Here is a 10,560-nt window from a genome sequence, read left to right as displayed (position 1 = left end):
GAACGTCGAGGGCTGTGATTGGTCCGCTTTCGCGTTGTTTATAGAATAAAGTAGAACTCACCCGAAATGCTTTTCTGATCCGAACAGTGCTTCGGGAGAAATTGAGATCCAAAATTGAGCGGCGCACATCCCCATATTGTTAGCAGTGTTAGCACTGTTAGCAGACGGGGCTACGTGTATAGCCGCTCCGAAAACGGCTTTAATCGTCCAAAAGCTCATTAGTTTCACCAATATTTCATCACGGTCTGCTCAGCCTCTCCTCCACCACAGCCCGGTGTCACCAGATATGTCATATATGCAGATATATGTTCGGTAAATGCACGCGTGTCTAGATACGTATGTCTAGAAATCTATGTCTATAGATCTATGTCTAGGTAAAGCCGGAGCTACGGAAGCCGCATTGTTGTTGTGACTGCTAGCGGCTTGGCAGAGGAGGGCGTTCCCTTGACGCAGGAGCAAGATATGTTCAGTAGCGGCGTAGGGTTGCCGGCGTAGGAACGCCGTGGCGGCGACGGGGGAGTATATGAGGCCTGTATACTTCCCGTCGCCGCTACGTCGTTCCTACGACGTAGACGTCGTAGCCCTACGACGGCTACGTCGGGCTACGTCGGGGCTTGACGTGCGCCTCCCGAAAATTGTGACTTCGCGTCGTTTCGACGCGTGGTGACGTGAACGTCGAGGGCTGTGATTGGTCCGCTTTCGCGTTGTTTATAGAATAAAGTAGAACTCACCGGAAAACTTTTCTGGCCCGAACAGTGCTTCGGAGAAATATAGATCCAAATTGAGCGGCGCACATCCCTATACTGTTAGCAGTGTTAGCACTGTTAGCAGACGGGGCTATGTGATAGCCGCTCCGAAAATGGCTTTAATCGTCCAAAAGCTCATTAGTTTCACCAATATTTCATCACGGTCCGCTCATGCCTCTCTCCACGACAGCTCGGTGTCGCCAGATATGTCATATATGCAGATATATGTTCGGTAAATGCACGCGTGTCTAGATACGTACGTCTAGAAATCTATGTCTATAGATCTATGTCTAGGTAAAGCCGGAGCTACGGAAGCCGCATTGTTGTTGGACTGCCAGCGGCTTGGCAGAGGAGGGCGTTCCCTTGACGCAGGAGCAAGATATGTTCAGTAGCGGCGTAGGGTTGTTGGCGTAGGAACGCCGTGGCGGCGACGGTGGAGTATACTGAGGCCTTGAGGCCTTAAAGGCCTCAGTATACTTCCCCAGTCAGCCTCCAACTCGGACAACCCTATGTTCTCCATGTTTGTGTTCTCATGACTCCCACAGTGGGGGTGTTTACAGGCCCGTCGTCCGGGGTGTCAATTAGGGGGGCAATGCCCCCGCCCGTGCCTCCTTGCCCCCCCCACCCCTCCCCCCCCCACCCCTCCCTGGCTGTCAGAGGGGTAATTTTTTTATTTATTAAAAACAAAAATTCATAATTTCTTTCGTGTGTCACATTGTGACATATTCAGTTAACTGAAATAAATAAAATAAAAAAAAATAATTTTAAGTTACATGTGACACGTGCGTGTGCTGCAAGTGCGGACCTGGCGTCAGGGGGGGGCAGACTGCCTCGCCCCCTCAGTCAAAATATAGTATTTCATTAAAAACATTAAGTTTTCAGTCTATTATGTCCTTAAAAAACAACAGCAAACTCTGCTGGCTTGCTCAGATCAATATGAAGTGTTGTGCTATTCAAAAGTCAAAAAAAGAGGAGACTCCAGCTCTGCTAAAGGTGAGAGCTGCTTATTTTATCATTTGTTTTTTTTTTGTTGTTGTTTTTTTTACTATTTGTGCTTTTAAGCAGTGTGGTTAATGATCATACGTTGTTGGACAGGTAGAACAGCGCCTCTGATCTGTGGATTCTGTTTTGTGTTGCTCCGTTACTTTTTCGGCACCTATGCGCCGCCCCCCCCCCCCCCCCCCCCCCCCCCCCCCCCGGGTTTAAGCCACCGCCCCCCGACCCCCGACTACACTGGGCTGGAGCCGGGACTGGGTGTTTATTTATGCAAATAAAGCGCGTTGTCATCAAACTGATGACGAGTGGGCTGGGGTCCAATCCCCTGCCTGTATGAAACAAAGAGGTGGGCCAGGTAGCCGCGGTGAGTTGCTCTGGAGCAACTCACCGCGGCTACCTCTGTGACCGATCTCGCGAGTTTTCGATGCCCTACGTAGGTCCTAGTGTCAGTGACGCCGGGCCAAATCTGGGCGGGGCGGCTCAAAAGTCTGCCTCTGGCTTTCTCGTGTCGAACGCACCTACCGTTTACATCATCATCATCGTCATCCTCATCCTCATTATCATTATATTATTATTATTATTATTATATTATTATTATTATTATTATGTTGCCATTTTAGAAACTTTTTCCTAATTTCCAGATTTTTCCAACACACTGAACATCACATCACATTGCTGCAGATTTTACTATCGGGTGTTTCAAAATTAAATTTTTTTAGGAAAGTTCACAATTCCATCTGTCATCTGGGATTTCTTGTTGTAACTTGTAATTACAATATTGTGTATTGTGTTGCTGTAATAAATCTTAATTCTGTGAACAGTGATACATATACGTATGGCAGCCTTGCTGGTTTCACTGTGTTTACCGCTACTAAAGAGCTAGCTAGCTCTAGCTCTAGCTGTTAGCATCTCGCGGAGTGATATGAAGGGAGAGAAAATAGTGCCAAGCGTTTACGAGGTCTGACTTTTTCACCGTCAACGGTTTGTGATGCAAATATATCACTCTTTCGAAAACATATTGGTTTGAGATGAAAAACGCTTTATTTTGGTGACCCCAGCAAACTTGCTGGACTACTTTTGTCTGGACCAAAACCGGACAGGATCTCCGTTCACTGGACGCCGTCAGGGGTGAGTCTGTGTGAATGCACAACACTGCTGACGGGGATGCCACACAGATTCATGTCAAAAATCCTGAACTATCCCTTTAATTACCTGAAGGGAACATAACAGATGTGCAGGACAGCTACAAGTACCAGGGGATACCACAGGTAAATGATAACCATGAGGAGGCAGCTCGAAAGTCAGCCACAGCCAAATACCTACAGAGAGTAAGACAGGTCCTGAAGAGCCAGCTGAATGGCAAAAATAAGATCCAGACCTACGCCCTACCAGTAATCAGATACCCTGCTGGCATAATATCCTGGCCACTGGAAGAAATGCAAGCCACTGATATCAAGACAAGAAAGCTCCTTACAATGCATGGAGGGTTCCACCCTAAGTCCAGCATACTGAGGCTATACACCAAGAGAAAGGAGGGAGGCTGAGGACTAGTGAGTGTCAGAGCCACTATCCAGGAGGAAACCAAGAGCCTCCACGAGTATACCAAGAAGATGGCCCCAGTGATGATCTGCTAAGTGAATGCCTCAGACATCAAAAGCCCAGTAAGGAGGAGCCAGAGGAGCTATCATGGACAGACAAAGCCCTGCATGGCATGAACCACCGACACATTGAAGAAGTGGCTGACATTGAGAAAACATACCAGTGGCTGGAAAAGGCTGGACTGAAGGACAGCACAGAGGCACTAATCATGGCTGCACAAGAACAGGCCCTGAACACAAGATCAATAGAGGCCGGTATCTACCACACCAAACAAGACCCCAGGTGCAGACTGTGCCAAGAAGCCCCAGAGACAGTACAGACCATCACAGCAGGGGGTCAGATGCTGGCAGGCAAGGCATACATGGAACGGCACAACCAGGTAGCGGGCATCGTGTACAGGAACATATGTACCGAGTATGGACTGGAGGTCCCAGGGTCAAGATGGGAGACACCTCCAGTTGTCGACGGGTGCGAGCAAGCGAACCAAGCAGTGCGCTGCTCAAATGGCCGTCACAGCGGCGCATCCTGTGCGGTGCGCCTCACGGCCTCATCAAGCACCCCCCTGTGGCTCAGCGCCCTGGGCAAGTGCCCCGGATGCCCAGCCTAATCGCCGGCCCTGGGTGGATAAACAGCAGAAGACAGCTGTGGTGATAGATGTAGCAATCCCAAGTGATGGAACATCAGATAAAGGAGCAGGAGAAGCTGGAGAAATACCAAGGGCTGAGTGAAGAGATAGAGAGAGTGAGGCGTGAAGGCAACAGTGATACCAGTAGTGATCGGGACACTGGGAGCAGGAACCCCAAGCTGGGAGGATGGCTCCAGCAGATACAGGAACAACATCTGAGAGCTCTGTTCAGAAGAGCGCAATCCTAGGAACAGCTAAGATCCTACTCAAAACCCGCAAGCTCCCAGGCCTCTGGTAGAGGACCCGAGCTTGAAGGAGACACACACAATACCGCCGGGGTGGCGAGAACACAGTTTTTTATATGAGAGAGAGAGAGAGAGAGAGAGAGAGAGAGAGAGAGAGAGAGAGAGAGAAAGAGAGAGAGAGATCTTGATTGAGTAATTGATTGAAACAAAATTTTATTCAATTCAGCTTTATTTATGAAGTGCCAATTACAAGATAGTCATCTCTAGACACTTTTACAGAGAAAACCCATCAGATCCACATGAGCAAGCATGAAGGGCCGTGGAAATGAAAAAAAACTCTCTTTTAACAGGAAGAAACCTTTGCAGAACCAGGCTCAGAGGAGGCGGCTTTCTGCTGCTCCGGTCGGGGTGAGGGGACAGAAAGAGAATTAGATAGGACAGACAGTTTCTTGTATCTATACATTTCATGTATTGATGATTACAAGCAATTACATGCAATGATTATGTCTTTGTTTTTTGAATTCTTGTTCTGATAATAATAATAATAATAATAAGAATAAGAATAAGAATAATGCCAATGACCAATGTAGAATGTGTACGTGCTGTTCGAAAAAGATAAGTTTTAAGAATAGCTTCTTCTGTCAGTGAGGTGATGGAGGAGGTCAGTGAGGTGATGGAGGTCAGAGAGGTGATGGAGGTCAGAGAGGTGATGGAGGTCAGTGAGGTGATGAGGTCAGTGAGGTGATGGAGGTCAGAGAGGTGATGGAGGTCAGTGAGGTGATGGAGGTCAGAGAGGTGATGGAGGTCAGAGAGGTGATGGAGGTCAGTGAGGTGATGGAGGTCGAGAGGTGATGGAGGTCAGTGAGGTGATGGAGGTCAGAGAGGTGATGGAGGTCAGAGAGGTGATGGAGGTCAGTGAGGTGATGGAGGTCAGTGAGGTGATGGAGGTCAGAGAGGTGATGGAGGTCAGAGAGGTGATGGAGGTCAGTGAGGTGATGGAGGTCAGAGAGGTGATGGAGGTCAGAGAGGTGATGGAGGTCAGTGAGGTGATGGAGGTCAGTGAGGTGATGGAGGTCAGAGAGGTGATGGATTGTGTGGTTGAAGGACAGAGGTCATGTGATCATGTGAGCAGCAGCATTTTGGACTAGTTAGTTCCTCTCCACATGTTGACTGTGCAGTCGCCGTACTCCAGACAGGAAGTGACCAGGAAGTGGACGAGTGACGGTGTGCTGCTGGGTGAGAGGGGGGGCCAAAGTGACTGGTAGTAAGGTGGTGCAGAGCGGGTGGCGTCACTGACATGACCTTAGAAGGATGAGTGCCGTTGAGCATGACGCCGCGGTGGGGAGTCGATCGGGGCGGTGCTCCCGTCCAGCGGTGTCGCAGGGAGGACAGGAACCCGCTGGAGGACGGGGACCGAACGTGGCTTCATGGATGAATCCAGACGGTTAGAGCGACGCCACCAGACTGACTTTTCACCTTTGATCCTTTGACGTCTTCTTCCTGTCATATACCCCTTTCCCACTGGCCAAAAAACCCGTTTAAACCCGCTAAGTCATGGCAGTGGGAAAAGGTTTGACCTGGGATTTCGACCCGGGTCGTTCACCTGCAATCGACCCGGTAAATTCCCGGGTCAGCTTTCTACCGGCTTTTAGTGGGAGGGACACATCCGGGAACTTACATGATGACGTCGACGCAGCACGGCTAAGTTAGCGGCTAGTTGTTGTTTCTGGACACAGCGTGAGATTTCCTTTGTCAACATGACCCAGCAATGGCAAGATAGCGAGACCAGAGAGCTTCCCCTGATCGCGGGGAAGAGGAGATTCGTCTACAGGTAACAGGGACTGTTTTCCACTGCATTGTTTACTTTCGTTTTGCTCCGTCGCGCTGATGATGTCATCAACGTGGGACACCATCAGTGCGGGAAAACGCAGCGACGCGGCTCGCCAACAGGAGGTGAGATGCGGGTCTGCAGGCGGTGGGAAAGGCGCCTAAAAAGGCGACAGTTAGCGGGTCGCAGACACCGGTCGACCCGCTAGTTGCAGTGGGAAAGGGGTAATAATGAAGCAGACTTCCCTAGGCGTCGGACTGTCCACCCACTAACGGGGTTAGCTGGTTAGACCCTGTCAGACTGGTTAGTTTTCCCTGCTGATGATGTGTTGAAAGACTGAACCTCAGGGTTACTATTGGTCATTAGGCAGCATTTTTTGGTTGAATTCAAACTTTCTTTAAACAAAGCACTGATTTAGAAAGTGAGGAAAAGAGGAACAACACAAAAGATTAAATAATTTAATAATTTTATTTATTAATTAACTAAAACTACTACTAATAATAATGCTTTTCAACCTGCAGCACAATGATTATCTGACAGTTTATTCATTTCTACAATTTAGCTGAAAATAATGACAGGCTGTGAAAGAATGAAGGAAATGTCATTTCTTAAAGGGGCTGTATCATGCAAAATTCACTTTTTGTATGTTTAACCTGTTATAGTTATGTACTCACCAAAAACACCCCCAAAGCATTTTTTTCCTCCGTGCCTGTGTGTTTGAGCTTTCCTCATGTTTGTGCTGCTCAGAGAGGCAGCCCCCCCGCACCCGTGAAAACGCTCTGTTTCCCATGGTCACGTCACACGGTGAAGATGTCTCCCCTGAGCCCCCCTCCCGCAGGCCCTCGGCAATCAGCGTTGCCGCTTTTTTCTAACTCTGATTACGGAGATAAACTTTGACCATCGTCTGAAAGCAACAGTCAAGCAGGAGCAAGAGTCTGAATGGTCTGAAGGGTCTGAAGGGTCTGCGCTTGGTGAGTTTCTCACAGGAAAAGACGTTTTCGCGTGTATTTGTGTGTAGAGAAGCTAGAGCTAAAGAGCTAAAAGCTAGCGTATTTGTTTTGAAGCGCTGATTGGCTGAAGTACGCTGTCAGTCAACGTCCACAGGGGGAGAGGGGGATTTTCAGTGAAACGGAGCGTTTTCTCTTCCGGGTTTCAGAATTAGCCCCAGAAAATCTTTTATTTCACACAAAATGACTTTTCCTTAGCGCCAAAATAAACTATTACCATGTTAAAGCGATACTAAGGAACTTTTCAACCTTATAAAACATTTTAATATCTTTTGTGATGATACATCGGCTTACAACTAGTTGAATGACCCCTCTTTCACGGGCTGAGGACGTCAGTATTGTTTTTACTTTGACTAAGAAACTGTGAGGAGGGTGGTAGGAACCATGCACGCAAAAACTACAAAATGTGCGGACTGCTTTACGGCATGCGTCACTTCCCCTGTCGTTATAAGGACAGAACTCCAGTGTGGGATTTTGCAAACATGGCGGAAGGTGGACAACAGAGAAAGAAGCCAAAAGTTTTGTCTGAGGAGGCAAAAAAAAAGAAAAAGAGAGGCTACTCGGATAAAAGCACAGTCCAGGATCGACATTGGCCCGGCTTTCACTCGCTGGCGTGAGCTGAAAGATCAGGAGGGATTTCCGACCGACGCTGCCTTGGCTCTGTTCCTGCTGGACTAGTAAGTAGCTTTCGATGCTCAAATCAAATGCTAATGCTAGCGATCGGAAAATTGCGTGGTAGCAGTAATTAGCCATCAGCTTGATATTTCACAGTTACACACCGACACGAACAGCCACACAGCAAACTACAAACTACTGCGATGCTTTCACTCGGCGATGTGTGCCAGCGAGCAGAGCTGCCTGCATGTTTCTATGACGTCAGTGTGCTCACAGTGATGCTACTACAAGCTGTAGCAAACAGACAGACGCAGGCGAAAACTTTACATCCTTGGCGGAGGTAAAAACAATGCGATGACTGCAAAATGCAAATATAAAGTTCCTGCTGTGGAAAGATCAGCCATACAGAACCATTGTAGTATTATCGTGTCATTTTGTATGTACGTGATAGTAGCTTCTGATGATTCTTATGCAATAATTTCAGAGAAAAACTGAATTCTGGTCGTCTTTTGTTTAGTTGACAAACGGTGATCGCAAAACAAGACAAACCGTGTTGTTTGCTCTAAATAATCAGTAAAACAAAACACCTGTGCATTGAGGTATGACTTTTCAAAGTCCTGTTCATCAATAGCACCTTGCGCTGTCGGTAAAATTACAGGGATTGTTGCATGTTTGCAATTCTACATGTAACGTTTATTTAGTCAGTCCTGAAGGCCACTTATGTAGCTCACTTCAGCAGCACCAAGCGCCTAACTTTGAAGATTACAATCTCAGTTAGCCAGTAAACATGACATATTCAGGTCAGAATGAAAACAAGATATTGTTTTGTTGTTATGTTTGCCTATTGGACATTGTGTTGTGTAAGGTATACAATGTTGTTCCCTAATTATTGTTATTTATGATGTTGTATTCCTACTTATTGTTATTCTTATTATAATTCTCTACTGTGACAAAAGATGTTTTTTTGATGATTGTTATGTAGTGCTTTTATTTCCTGTGTGTATATTTTTGTTTCTCTTGTATTACTCTTGATCTATATCAGTTTCATACTTCTTATTTCTCTACAGCTATCAAAAGGAGCAAGTAACTTCTACTCCCCACAAGCAACACCTCCAACCACTGCAGTATAGTTTCCAGCATAACAGAAGAGGTCGGACCATGATAGGTACTTTTCCCAGGGCCTGCATTTGTTGTTTTGGGCAGAGTTTAGTATTTTTCAAATGTTTTCTGTTTTGACTCAGGGGAGAACTGATAGAGGGTGTCCAAATCCTGGAAGAAGGCACTGGGGCAAAGAAGCTGGTGTATTAGAGGCCAGGTGAGTTTCTGTAAATGGGTTGATGGTGTGAGCCCTTGGTCATCTGTCTGGGAACACTTGCCTACTGTTTCACAACACTGGCATAATGAGTTGCGTCATTCACCAAAGGTCCCATGCTGTTTGCTCATGGGCTCAGGCACATTGCACAGGACTCACATGGAACAGTATGCTGAGTGGTGCAGGACAGAAGGGGAGGGACTTCTGTCACAAACAGTGCATCACAGCTCAGACGGGAGAGTGTTACTGCATTATTACTTTTGTTTACTGACGTGACTTCTGCGTGTTCATACCTTGCAGAAAAACAGCAGCATTTCTATGGTGGCTTTCTAACAACAGCACATCCTTGTTTCAGGCTGGTGCAGCCAGAGACCAGTCTGAAATCTTGCCTTGGATTAAAGACATTGTGAACCATTTCTGGTACTGTGCCAAGCAGGCATCCACTGTCGAGCAGTTCAAGGTATGTCTGTAGGAAGTAAAGTTGTGAGGTAAACTAAAACATGCTTTCATTGTGAAGAGAAGGCAAGTGAGATCACACAAGTTCACACATGATTCTTAATGCTGTAGATGAAATGGCATGCTGTAATTCATCACATTCGGAACCAGCACACATGGGCCACTGGATCTTGTGAGCATGAGCCACTGGGAAGATATACAGGAAAAACCATGGATAAAACAAGGTAATTGTAATGTATTTTCAAGGGGGTTTTTGTTGCTTTACTTGGAATTTTATCCATCTCACAACGAGATGTGTGGTTACAGGTTCAGCAGCTCACCAGGCTCTTGTAGCCATCGTCCTGGAGAAGCGATGATTGAAGAATGTTGTGAAGTTCATCAACTTCAGGTATGCACTTTTCCTTTTATCAACACAACCGTCTGTGTTTGAAAAACACGATTAAAATGGCAAAGTTGGTTTTTTTGCTGTTATATCAAATGTCGATATCTATGTAATAATTGGTACTTTGGTCTGTGTACAATGATTTGTATAGTTTCTTGTCATACTATACAGGACAACATCCGATCTGGAAAGCTTCCAGAATCACATACTCATGTACGCAGGAAAGCGGTTCTCCTATACTCCAGCAGTGTATCGGACGCGGACTCTGCTTGCTGCGATAGACTACAACTGTGACAATGGCCGCGCCCCGGCACGAAACAAAGATGGACACAAGATGTAAGCTGTTAGCGTATCTAAGGACAACTCCAGAATGGAATATCATAGTGTTTGCCTGATACTGTAGTTGTGAAATACGTGTGTTCTAGTATTTGTGCTTCCTTTCAGTTACAGACGATGCTACAATAAGAAGTCCAAATCCTGGAGTGTCTGCACAGTGAAGGAAAAGAAGTACTCCTACATTCAAGACCTGCAGAGAGGCATTCTTCGGAAGAGGCTTGAAAGTGGAGGTGGCCTTCCCAAGACACAGACCCTGAGGCCAGATGACCCCCGGAATTTCGGGTTCTGGCTTCAACACAGCCGCCACCAACAGCTGAGCTTGTGAGGACGCACGTGAAATATGGTGAAGGTGTTCCCCAAAGTGAACACTGACGATCCTTCCTTGTCTGCTTTCATAAATGCACATCAATACA

At 46.8% G+C, this 10,560-nt stretch overlaps 1 long non-coding RNA gene across 1 annotated transcript; it reads left to right on the top strand.

Moving 5' to 3' along the window:
• The first annotated feature begins 9,622 nt into the window (after positions 1-9,622).
• Positions 9,623-10,424, top strand: LOC115403508 (uncharacterized). Its single transcript, XR_003933215.1, has 4 exons — positions 9,623-9,653; positions 9,736-9,817; positions 9,983-10,147; positions 10,256-10,424. It is a non-coding gene; the product is annotated as an uncharacterized LOC115403508 (long non-coding RNA).
• Positions 10,425-10,560: the final 136 nt, after the last annotated feature.

Source organism: Salarias fasciatus, chromosome 16 (assembly GCF_902148845.1).
Source record: "Salarias fasciatus chromosome 16, fSalaFa1.1, whole genome shotgun sequence".
In the NCBI taxonomy this organism is placed as follows: Eukaryota; Metazoa; Chordata; class Actinopteri; order Blenniiformes; family Blenniidae; genus Salarias; species Salarias fasciatus.
Note: the sequence above shows the minus strand (reverse complement) of the source record. Positions and strands in the feature narration are given on the sequence as shown.